A 12577-nucleotide genomic window follows, 5' to 3' on the forward strand; every position below is an offset into this window, starting at 1 on the left:
TTCCAGAAAAGTCAAATAATAATAATAATAATAATAAAAGAAGTGATTGAATTTTATTTAATCCTTTAAAATACTTTATTCAAGACAAGACTAATATTTTATAACTTTGCTCTAATTCTATAAAGTACGAGTTTTTAAATTTTATTCTATAAGTGGTTAGTAGGCTAGGCAAGGCAATTTTATTGTGAAAATTAGTGAGAAACTGAGACTACCTAGTTAGTTAATAGTTCATTAAATTAATGAGTATCAGTATTTTAGATATATGATGATATGAATGTATATGATTCATGATTGTGATAATAATAACTAACTACTAGACTACTACTAATTACTTACTCACTACTTTACTAACACTAATAACTACAGACTGATATTTAGAGCCTATATAAGAAAACTGGTAAGACTGATAGCCACTTAGCCACTGATTATCCGTCCTTATATTATTATAATATATTAATATAAATTAATTAGTAGTATTGCCTTTGCTATTATTTAATTTAAAGATTAATTATAATCTAACTAAACATTTAAAGTTAATTATCTCTATCTCAAGTGTTAAACCGAACCAAAGTTAAGTTTACTACCTAAATGTGTAAGACGTTTTATTGATTTATAGTGACCAGTCTAACTAATAAAAGTTTCTTAAGTATTTTTAAAAAAAATGTTTTATTTCTTAAAAAAAACATAAATTGCTGGGTAGATAAATAGATAGATAACACTTTATTGCACCAAAAATGCATCCGCGCTGGATCCAGCTGGAATGATGTTGGTCCAGCAAAAATCCAGCTGGATTGAAAACACTGCTGGATTGCAATCCCTAAAAATCCTTTTACATTTACTTAAGTTTAGTTTTTACTTTCCCGGCTCTGTTATATATAACAGAGGGAAAGTATGGCGATCGGTCAAAAACGACCCCCCCCCAGATTTTTACATTTTTAGAATCAAGAGACCTTGAAACATCGAGAAATGTAAGAAAATTCAGGGGTAATTTCTCTATTTATGGATGTTAGTGTGTATGTATGTGTGTCTGTGTTGGACGATTTTGTTCAACATGTTTGAAGTTTAATAACTCCTGTGCTTTTTGTCGAAAATTTCTGAAATTTTGCAAGGTTTGTTTATTAGAGGGATTGGTGCTATTAAATTTTGGTGGTTAAAAGTCGAGGGGTGGGGATATAATCGGGGTCGTGTGTATCTCTACTAGGATTGGACTTAATGACGATTATGTTCGTTATTAGCATTTACAGTTTTTTATAAAATTCATCCCTACCCTCAAAATTAAGGTTTTTGCCATTTTATAACAGTTAAAAATATAAAAATTTTAAAATAAAATATGATAACAGATGGCGCCACCAAATGTTAGCGGGAAGTTAAGGAACTCGTTGCTGGATTTTTTTTTATCTTTCTGTTCTGTTGTACTAACAAGTAAGACAGTCACGAACAACCCGCGCCTTACTGTCTTAATAAGCAGTCCAGTAGCTTTGGCAACGTAATTTTACTTTCCTGTTTTCTGTCTCGTGCATCCTTAATTAAGTTGATATTCGTGACGAAAAATATTTAAACTAAACTTTGACAGTAAAAAACACGAGAATAAGCAACAGTGTATACTATTAGTTTGTATATAATTAGCATATGTTATTTTTGTACGTACTGCACTGAAAATTATGGAATATGTTGGTACTTGGCGGGCTTAATGCCTGCAACTCGTAAGAAAAATATGTATGCAGCACTCCGGAAGTCTGCGAAGTTCACTTTCTGTGGACCGTATTCATCGAGAAAAAAGGCCGCATCTCATAGAAACTAAAAAACTTTAATTTTATTATAGAAAATGCTAACTTATGTTTGAAGCAAAAATAGAATTTAAAATTATAATAAATAAACTATATTAATTTTAAAAATGTTAAACATTGTTAGAAATATATAAAAGTTTGTTTCAATTCTGATATATCCTACAAGGTAGATTCTATGTACAATGATTACTGAATACCCTAAGTTTATATGAACATATATATTAAATTAATTATATATTTGTTATAGTGGCTTACTAAAGAGTTTTACAAATTCTAAATAATATATAAAACAAGTAAAACGGCAAGGCCGTATTTGGCACAAGACTATGTCTCGGAGACTCACTACTAAGCGGGATCACTTCGACGCTCACGGCGGGTCTCGTTCTCATTCTCCAATCTGTAAAGTAGCAGACCCGGTGGAAATAGGGGTCTTGGAAACCCACTTCTCGGCATCCGTGTTAGGTTGCCGTCTTTTAGATGGGATCAGTTAATCCCACGTCAAGATAAACCGAAAGGAGGGTTGTATGTGGGTCGTGACGGAGGAGGCAAAGGAAGACAAATGTTTTTCACACGAAAACCGTTTATTTGTTAACATTAGTGCTTACATCAGTTAATCGACAGTCTTTCACTAATCCAGAGGAGAACTTCGGCGTCGGTCGCAGCCCCGGGGCGGAAGAGATGAGATCGCTGGACAGACGGACAATCGGGGAAAATGGTGCAACGGAGTTCTATCTTGAGCGACGACACAACTCAATACGGATTATGACTGTTATCCGAATAACGAGGAGACTTTTGGCTTAATCCAGGGGAGACTGGCCTTCGACCTTGAAATCCCGATTTTTTATAGTTTTTTCCTTTGTATTCGCATTTCGGATTGGTCCTTCGCCCCATTCCTTTCTTCCCGATTGGTCTCTCCTTTGTCTCCAGGTGCAAGACGAAGCCTCTTCGGGTCGTTGGAAAGGTCCGATTCGATGTGTCTATTTGATACCTCTTTATCGACTCTGCCCTCCAATTGTTTATAAAACACCAACACTTGCACTCATAATTCAGGCCGTTGTTATGCCATTTTTGACAAAAAAAAAAAAAAAAAAACTTAAACCAACACCTTATTGTTCGCTGAGAGATTTTTAATGTAACGAATATATATATATATAGCCATTTTTGACGTTTAAGAATTTTAACGATTATTTTCATCTTTCATTTATCAAAAATTCCCTGTTTTATTGTTCGAAAAGGTTTATCTCGGCCAACATTTTATAGACTCGCGAGTCAATGATCTACCTATTTATGATCGCTCGTGTTAGAGTTTGTCTTCCGCTAAGCCCTTGACAGAAATTTGACACGTACTCGAACAGTTCCGAGTCTTGTTGTTTACATAAGAATTTCGAAGGTTACTAAAGTTCGAACCCTGTCTGGGGATCCACAAATAATCTTTGGTATCACTGGTTTTGAGCGCGATTATTCAAACTTCGCCGGCCACAGCCACGACCACGAGGTCATCCACGATGCATTTTTAGTGAAATTAACCTATCCAATGTTGAAATTTCGGCTGTACCACCTATGGAATTTCGGGACTTTGAGTATATATTTGAACTCAGGGGACCGAGATCGCGGGAATGCACTTCGTAATGAAATATAGTGGATAAACATAGTATGTATTTCACACCTCTCCTCCTGTATTTCACACTTAAACTATGCCTATGACAAGTCGACCGCGACACATTTTTATGATAAAAAGTAGATCTTATGTACACAAAAGTTGGCCACCCCTGATATAGATGCCCGGTACGACTTCATTGCTAACAGAAAAGTATAATGTACAGGGGCAAGACACTACAGTACTAATTTGAGCATATATTTTAAACTAAATAAATTTTAAAATATTATTAAAAATTGCAGCCCGGCATTGTAACGATGTCACAATAAATAATTGCTCGTTTATTTTATTATTTGAATAATTGCTTCTATTCATTAATTTAATATTTTTTTATTAAAATTTGCTAAATATTTTTAATAGAAATAATACTGTGATAATATGATTTAATAAAATTTCATTTTAAAATGAAAAGAATCCAATGGGAATAGAATTGTGAAAAACACAAAATAAGGAGGAAAAATATGAATAGAAAAGTTTATAGAATATAAAAAGTACATAAACTTATAATTTAATATAAATGATTAGTAACAAGGCTTTTTAACAATTATATTAAATGATATATTTCTTTTTACTCTATTGTTAAATATAATAGAGGAAAACTATTTTCATGGTATTTACCAAAATGCCAAAATATCACTAATATATATAAAACAATACTTCAAACTCGTGTCTTTGATCAGGTGAAGCAAACTGCCGGTTAATAAGTAATTTTATTAATAATTACAATAATTTTTTCCGAGAGATTTAACATTGACAAAATTTGGACAAGAGAACATTATATTAATTATAATTTCGTCATTATTTAACAAGTATGATGATAATATATATATATATATCTTTCTAAAACGTTATACTATAATGTTACATATACGTATATACAAGCTATATTTCATATGTAATTTAAAAAATGTTAATGCTTATATCTCGATAAAAGAGTGAAAAACTGACTCTACATTTTATCGTACTTTTCGCGATATTACTAATGTTATCTCAGTTTTTCCTATTATTTTAAACCGGGTCTTATCATAGGGAACCACCCATTTGGGGCAAGCTGAAATTTATGTGGTCTCAAAAATATTTGTTAATAATTTATTCATTTAGTTGAATTTCTTATGTATTAAGAAAAGCAATCTTTATGTTTTATTAAATTTTATTATTTAGAAAAAAATATATAATACTATATTTAATGCTATTTTTAGTATATATTAGAACCTTTTGGAATCTCTTGAATTCTAAGACGCTCTTGTTTAGATCTTTCTATAATAATAATTTTATGTATAGAAGCACAATAGTTAAGCAATTAATTTAAGCATTTTGTTATCTAATACTTTTACTTTCACAGCTCTGTTATATATAACAGAGGGAAAGTATGGCAATCGGTCAAAAAATGACTCAAAGATTTTTACATTTTTGGACTCAGGGGACCTCGAAATGTCAAGGAATGCAAAAAATTCGGGTGTAATTTCTGTATGTATGGATGTTAGTATGTGGGAGGGATTGTCTCGATTTTGTTCACCCTCTTTGAAGCTTCATAACACCTGCACTTTTTGTCGAAAATTTCTGAAATTTTGCAGAGAGGTTTGTGTATTAGGGGATCGATACTATTAAATGTTAGTGATTAAAGGTCGACCGGATGGGGTGTCTTATTTCAAGTAGAGTCAGACTTAATGATGATTTTACTCGTTAGTGGCATTTATGATATAAATTTTTAATAAAACAGTACTTTCAAAATACTTTCAAAATTAAGCTTTTTGCCATTTTATAATAATTAAAAATATAAAAAAATTTTAATAAAAAATACCATAACAGATGGCGCCACAAACACAGTTTTAAATTTTGCCGGGAAAGTTCAGGAACTCGTTGCTGTTTTTTTCTTTTATAAGTTTCAATCAGAAAACGTCATCCCATTGTTTGATGGTGTCTTGGGTTTTATATATAATTTATATTATACTAGCTGACCCGGCCACGCGTTGTTGTGGCTCAAAATGTATGTATTATAAATGTATAACACTTCCCCCGTGGGGGGAATTTCAAAAAATCCCTTCTTAGTGTACATTCTCTTGACGTACCCTATTAAAACGCAATCAAAAACGCGTCTTAAATAGTATAATAAAAGCCGAGTTCTTCACAGTAAGCCTATATATATTATACTTATATATATATTACTATATATATATAAGTATAATATATTACTATATATTATACTTATATATATATATTACTGTACTATTTCTATTTTATTAAATATATGTATATATTAATTAATAAAGGGCTTCAATGTTTCTATGCACACTAGTTAGAAGCATTAAAAGTTTACCCATTTGCATTAGGGTGCATTAAAGAAATTCCCGGAAAATTTCAAAATTTCTCTTATCTGGGCTCTCGAACGGCTTTTCCGAGACTCGAGACTTTAATTTAAAATAAATAAAACAAATTTGCAAATATAAAACAGAAATGACTGCAGTTGATATAATGTTATTCGTTATTATATATATATATATAATATAGGCCTAATGCTTAATGCTTCTAACAGCTTTATATATATATATATATAAAGCTGTTAGAAGCGTTAAAAACCAATATACAATATTGGTTTTTTTAAAAAATATAATTACATACATATTCCATAGAACGTCTTCTCGGTTAACTTACCGAGTAAAACATTGTTTGGTTTTAGTACAGGTTTCACAGAACGTATCTAATTCTGAATACAACGTTTTTCCGTTGATGTTTACATAAGAAAAACTTATTTTTATATGGATATAACGGTTTTAAAACGATATATCGAGAAAACCTCGCGTTTTATTCCAAAAAAATCATTGACAGAACTCCGCAATTCCGTGTTGATGCTTTGTAGCCGAATGTCAACAAACAGGATTTACATATCGGATGTTGTTGGCGCTGGAAAAGGCATCGCAACGGCATTCCAATATCCCCTATATCGGAAAAGCTAAATGCGCTTTAAGACGTCGTTATTAGTTGTGAATTAATTTTACAATTTGCAGAAGTATCAGGGCAATTTTTTAAGATTTGTAGCAGTAAATTCCTTGTTTTCGTTGTAAATTTTTGTTAACATTTTTTTTTCTAAAATATTTCTTTATTGCTGTGTTATTTATCGTTTTGTATCATAAACGTAATGTTTGTGATATGGAAATAAATTTCCTATAGGCCTATTACTGCACGTAATATATCTCATCACGTTTTAAGAATTTTAAATTTTAATGTGATAAAATTTGATTGTTACTTATATATAGTTTATTACTTACAAGTTTGTAGCTTACATAAAGGCCTTATATTGTGTTTTGGTTACGTTTCAGGAAATTTGTTTGAGTTTTGAATTGCGTTGTAATGCATTATAATTTTTCCTGTTTAAAATAATGGGAAATAGCTTCAGGTTATCGTTTCGCGCGGAACGTATGAGTTTCAGGAACCGATTACTAACGTTAATCGCGGGATACGTTAATTTACATTAATACATTACGACGAAACAATCAGACAATAGACATGTCTATTATACTCGTCCTCTTCAAGTTAGTTCGTTCAACAATTGTTTTCTTCAAGTTATTGGTTAGTAAAACGGATAAAACGTAAACACTTTGTTTGGATTTGACAGGCCCATAAGTTTATTTTCATATATTTTTAAAATTATTTTAATTATTATACATATTATTTGTTATTATTAAACAGACATGTTAATGTTATATAAACAAATGTAACGTTTGTAATTAAATTACGAATGTTGTTATAAATAAATATTTTTTTACTGTTATTTGTTTATTTTAATTTGTGCTGAAATTTGTATTTTGTGTATATTTAATTAATTTAACATAAAGTTGGCAAGCAGCTAAGTGTGCGAGCCAATACTAGTATTTTTCCTATAGCCTAAAGCAGAATCTGTTGCCAAATTGATGTTGCAACTCACTAAAACGCTGATAACTAGTTTTTGGTTTATAGTTTTGTTGTAAGACCAAGTTAAAAAGTTTTCTTATTCACGACGCCTCAAACAGAATTGTCACATGTTAAAGTCTGGACTTTGAGATCAGGTTTATATCCAAAGCCAACAGAATTTTTTGTCAAGTTAATCTATAACGAGGAGATCAAGAACACAATCTATGTCTAGAAAGCTTTTGGATAATATATACTGCTTATTTGCTATTTATTAGAATTTTTATTCAGAATATTGTGTTATTTCTATGTTATTTCTATATAAATGAAAATTATCTAATTTCAGAATTATTTTTAAAACTGTAGAAGATATTAGCTAAGATGCATTAAATAACAATTCGACTTATAAATATTTAACTATGAAAATTTATAAATTATATTATAAATTGTATTAATTTAAATTGCTGCATTTACCTTGAAAATTAATAATAGTCTGTTTCCAGTTACAAAACCACTTGATTTATTTAGTAGTTATTTAAATTATGTTAGCTGAAATTAGTACAACTTGCCTTGCAAATTATTTAAAAAAAACTTAATAATGAAATCTCTTTCCGTGCACAAAAGCACTTAAGTTATATAGCATAAACATGAAAGTTTCCATACTATTATACAAAAAAAACTAGCAATTATTTATTGTGACATCGTCAAAATGCCTGGCTGCAAGTTTAATCATCTTTTAATTTAAAAATTCACCGGTGACTTCCAGTCCTGATCAAAAGTTTGTATAAATTTAAAGTGACTTCCGGCCTCTAAGATTTCCACATCTGGTATCAATTTTCATATATCTAACTCTGTTCTCGAGATTAACGACAGACAGACGGAGGACTACAGTAGGAGAGGTCCTGCAATTTTAAAATTGCAGCCCAACAAGGAAACCATATTCACTTATAGAAGTTATAATTGATAAAAATGTTTCAATGTTACTTTACGATTATTTATTGTTTCTAATTCTATTGTTAGCACTGTCCTTCGTCTGTTTACATATGTCACTAAATTGATTTAATATATGACACGTTATCAAAATGTTTGGTTTCTAGTATATTCTAATGATAAAGTAAAAATTCTATATTCATACAGTAATTACTGTTTCAATGCATTATATTAGCAATAATGATAGAATTTACAAAAGTATAAATATTTTAGTTTTAAATAGCATTTGTAACGTATTATAAAATGTTTAATTTCATAAAAATGAAGCAGAACGTATAAAATTGTTCTAACTTTCTATCTAGACACACATCCTACGTTTTATTACAGTCCAATTTATTTTAAACAATAGTATACGAAAAGGACAAAATAATTTTTGAAATTTTATCGTAATTTACTTTTCTGCTCTTTTTTCATTTCTAAAGATTTTTATTTTTTATTTATTCAAGTGCTACTGTTATTAAGGATAAGGATGATTTAATATTTATGATTTTATAAATATTGTTAATTAAAATACGTCAAAATTGGCATGACTACATTACTTTGACACTTAAGTTAAATGATTGAAAACAAGCGTAATATTATTAATTTTAATGTTATATTTCTTCAATTTTCACGCGAAAATAATATTAATTTTTCAAATAACCGAATATGTAGAGCCTAATACTAGCAGGTAGACCCGGCGTTGCTCAGGCAAAAGTAACGATAGCGAAGATTAAGATTTTTTACGTTATAGTCAACCTTACCCGTTTTCACAGAATGCAAGAATTGGGTCCTCCCTGTTTCCAGACTAATTAGAGAATTTTTAGATGGGTCTAAAAATATGTTCGATTTCCCGCAAAAACGAAAAAAAACTGCATCTGCGTCTTGTCTCTCATCTGCGTTGCTTTCTCTTAACAATTCCATTGTTACTTAACACTTCCATTGTTGACGGAAGTATTAAGCTTTAATCCTGTCCCTCTCCCCCGTGGGGAGAAATCGCTTCTTAGTGTGCGTTCTCGTGACGTACCCAACTGTGTACCAAATTTCAAGTTTCAACTCCTAACCGCTTGGGCTCTGCGCTGATTATTATTATTGTTATTATTATTATCAACTCGTCTCGATTATATATATAGATTGAGAAAATTTTGTTTTTATTCTTAAATCAGCAATATTCTTAATATTTTGTATTCTTTTATGCATTATTTCTAATTCATTACTTAAATAATACTAAATTATTACATTAGGTTTTGTTTTTTATTTTAAATACTCAAAACAAAAGTTATTAAAATTAATTACAGATGTATTATAAATTAATTATCAATTATAATTTATTTATAATGCAATATAATTTTTATAACATTGTTCCCTTTTAAGTCACGTCTAGTTACTAGCGTTTAATATTCATTTAATGACTTTTTAATTGAAATTATTTTATCTTAATATCTCTCATAATTATTTAAATAAGAATAGAGTAAATAAATCGCTAACAATTTTTTTCAGATAAAAATATAAATCATGTAGAATAAAAATTTATAAAACTTTACTAAGTATTAAAATAAAAAATAATTATTTTACGGTGATTTATTTAGTATTAATGTTTTTCATGAAATTTTGAACCTCATAATACATGTTAATTGAATTTCAAATGTTTTAGATTGCAACACTTTTGTATCGATGCCAAATTTCAATATTATTACTTGATTCCCAGAAAGGTATTTTTTCTTAACATCTAGAATTCCCTAATTTCGTATATGCGTTTAGAGTTCAGTATCACGTATAGTAATGTTTGGCACGTGTATAATTTTTAAAAAAATAGACATCTTATAAAGTTTTTTAAAGAAAACTTTCCTTGATTGATATCTCTAAGTATTTATAATACATTATAACTTAAAGTGAGATTTTTATAAGGATCTTGCAGTTAGAATACAATACTCTCCCCTGATTTTCGGACATAATGTGTTTCTAAACTTGTGTAAAAGACTCGAATGTTTAAAGTCGAGCAACAGACTCGTAAGTTATAAAGTGAGTTCCGTTTCCAGAGATCTAAAAAGATAAATAATAAAATCTCTCATTAAGGTAGAGAAGTTTTAGTGTTTGTTTGCAGTAAATAGGTTACGATATACAAAATATTATTTAAAACGTTAAAACAGACAATAAAAATTCATTTTTACAAATTATTTTTCTGTTACTGAAAACAAAACTGATTGAAGGCATTAAGATACATACTGCAAGCTAGCTCGAAAATTTTCGATTGTCTAATGCAAATGTATGAAAGTGTAAATTTGACCTACGAAAAGGTAAATTAAAGGTATCAAACTATCATGTAAAAGAGAAAGAGTTGTTCGAAAATCGAGAAATGTTTGTATTTAAATTTGAATAACTTGCTGACTAATTTCGTAATTTTGATTAGAGATATTCCTTTTTAAATAATCCAATTTCATACTTTTTGGAGATGTCTAATTTAATTAGAATTAAATACGAATATCTTTCTTCGGGCTAAATCGAGACTATATTTAAATGAATAATTTAATTGTATTTATCCTTTATATACTAAGGTTTATATTTTAAAAATGAATTTTTAAATAGATCATGTCTTGAAATATTTAAATTTTAACAAGTAAATATTTAAGTCATACACTTTAAATTAATCGAAAATATTTTAAACAAATATTTGTATCAATAAATTACATTTTATATTGAAATATTGAAATTTAAGAAGGTTTAAATCTTTTATAACTTAAATTTATACTCGTTTTACTATATCTTATTACTGTATCATTATATCGAATTTTAACATAAAAAATTATATTAAAGTTCTCATTTTTAGGTAAAAACGATCCACATTTTCATCTCTATTATAAATAGAGATGAAAATGTGAAAATTTCACTCCTCATGAAATTTTCGTCTTGCCCCTTCTCAATGTACAGTACGTGACACAGAGAGACTAACGTACTGCGCAGTATATGCATACAAAATCCAGTAATCCGACAATCTGTTATAATCCGATACCCGCCGGTCCTAATATGTATTATGTCTGATTAGATAGACTCTACTGTATATATATTTGTAGAAATTCATATTAAATAATTTCTTAAGGAAAATTCCATAATAATATGAATTAGTCGTATCTTTTTAGCTTTAACTTCAAAACACTGATGCTTATCAATTCTTCGAATCTAACAATGCATGCTTTCTGTACTTTATTAATTATATCTTTAATTTTTTTTATTTAAAATAGTATTAAAATAATTTTATGTAATTTTCTTTCCTTAATTTCTTTACTAAAATGAAATTCAGCGAACAATGAAATAAATAATAAAATTTTAATGATAAACGTAACTAATATAAACCGGTATTTGATTTATAGATAATGCTCAATTCTGTAAAAAATATAAATAAGTTAGTCATAATTTTCACAGAAAATTTTATGTTTTTACAGATTATTTATATATTTTTTTCCTGTTTTTCGTACAATAATTATGTACATAAAATCATCTGATTGCTCAGAAATAAATGCATTATGGAAGAATATTTTCTTCGAAATGTCGTTCAATAATGCAAATATCCCCCTCTCTCTCTTTTATAGATAATAACATAAAAATATACTATAAAATAGGATTTTCGATTTTTATTTTAAAAAATATTTTCATCGTTGAATTTTTTTTCTAAATAAATGACCTTTTGAAATTATTTAAGCTTTTATTTTTTTTGTAAACCTCACTCCCCAATATGGTTTAATGGCGAAGAAAGTATTATTCTATTAATATTAATAATAAAAGAATCAAAATAAATATTTTAAGCCATTAAAAACAACTTTGTTTAAGCTTCAAAAATTATATATATTATTAAATTAATTTAATATTAATTAAAGTACATATTTAAAATTTTAATATATAAATAAATTTATATTTAATTAGAGTAAAGAGCGAATAAGTAAGTCGTATTATATATTATTTTATGTGATATATGAACTAGAATTAATAAATTAAGCTACGTGATTAATTTTAATATATTCCTAAAAACTCAATAATTTGCTATTATTCAGGGAATTAAAAGACAAATTTATTGAAATTTTCAAATCAATTTTACTGTCAATAAAAAGGAATTATCTACAAACGAAATTTAATTTAATAGAGTTTTGATAGAATTTAAAATTTAGTAAATATAAACCATTTGTATTTACCTGAATAATAGCGATAATTCTTATCGTTTCACATCAAAACGGCATAACTCCTTTCACGTGAATGGCGTATTGTCGTGTGATTATATACACAAGGC

At 28.4% G+C, this 12577-nt stretch overlaps 1 protein-coding gene across 1 annotated transcript in view; it reads right to left on the bottom strand.

The window, feature by feature from the left end:
• LOC136969378 (patched domain-containing protein 3-like) overlaps window positions 1-12577 on the bottom strand; it is a 54144-nt gene extending 41567 nt beyond the window's left edge. The window contains exon 1 of the mRNA XM_067263526.1: window positions 12483-12577. The gene's annotated coding sequence lies outside the window, so the exon portion shown is untranslated. The remainder of the gene's footprint in view (window positions 1-12482) is intronic.

Source organism: Centruroides vittatus, unplaced genomic scaffold, assembly GCF_030686945.1.
Source record: "Centruroides vittatus isolate TY-2023 unplaced genomic scaffold, ASM3068694v2 contig_1035, whole genome shotgun sequence".
NCBI classification, from domain to species: domain Eukaryota; kingdom Metazoa; phylum Arthropoda; class Arachnida; order Scorpiones; family Buthidae; genus Centruroides; species Centruroides vittatus.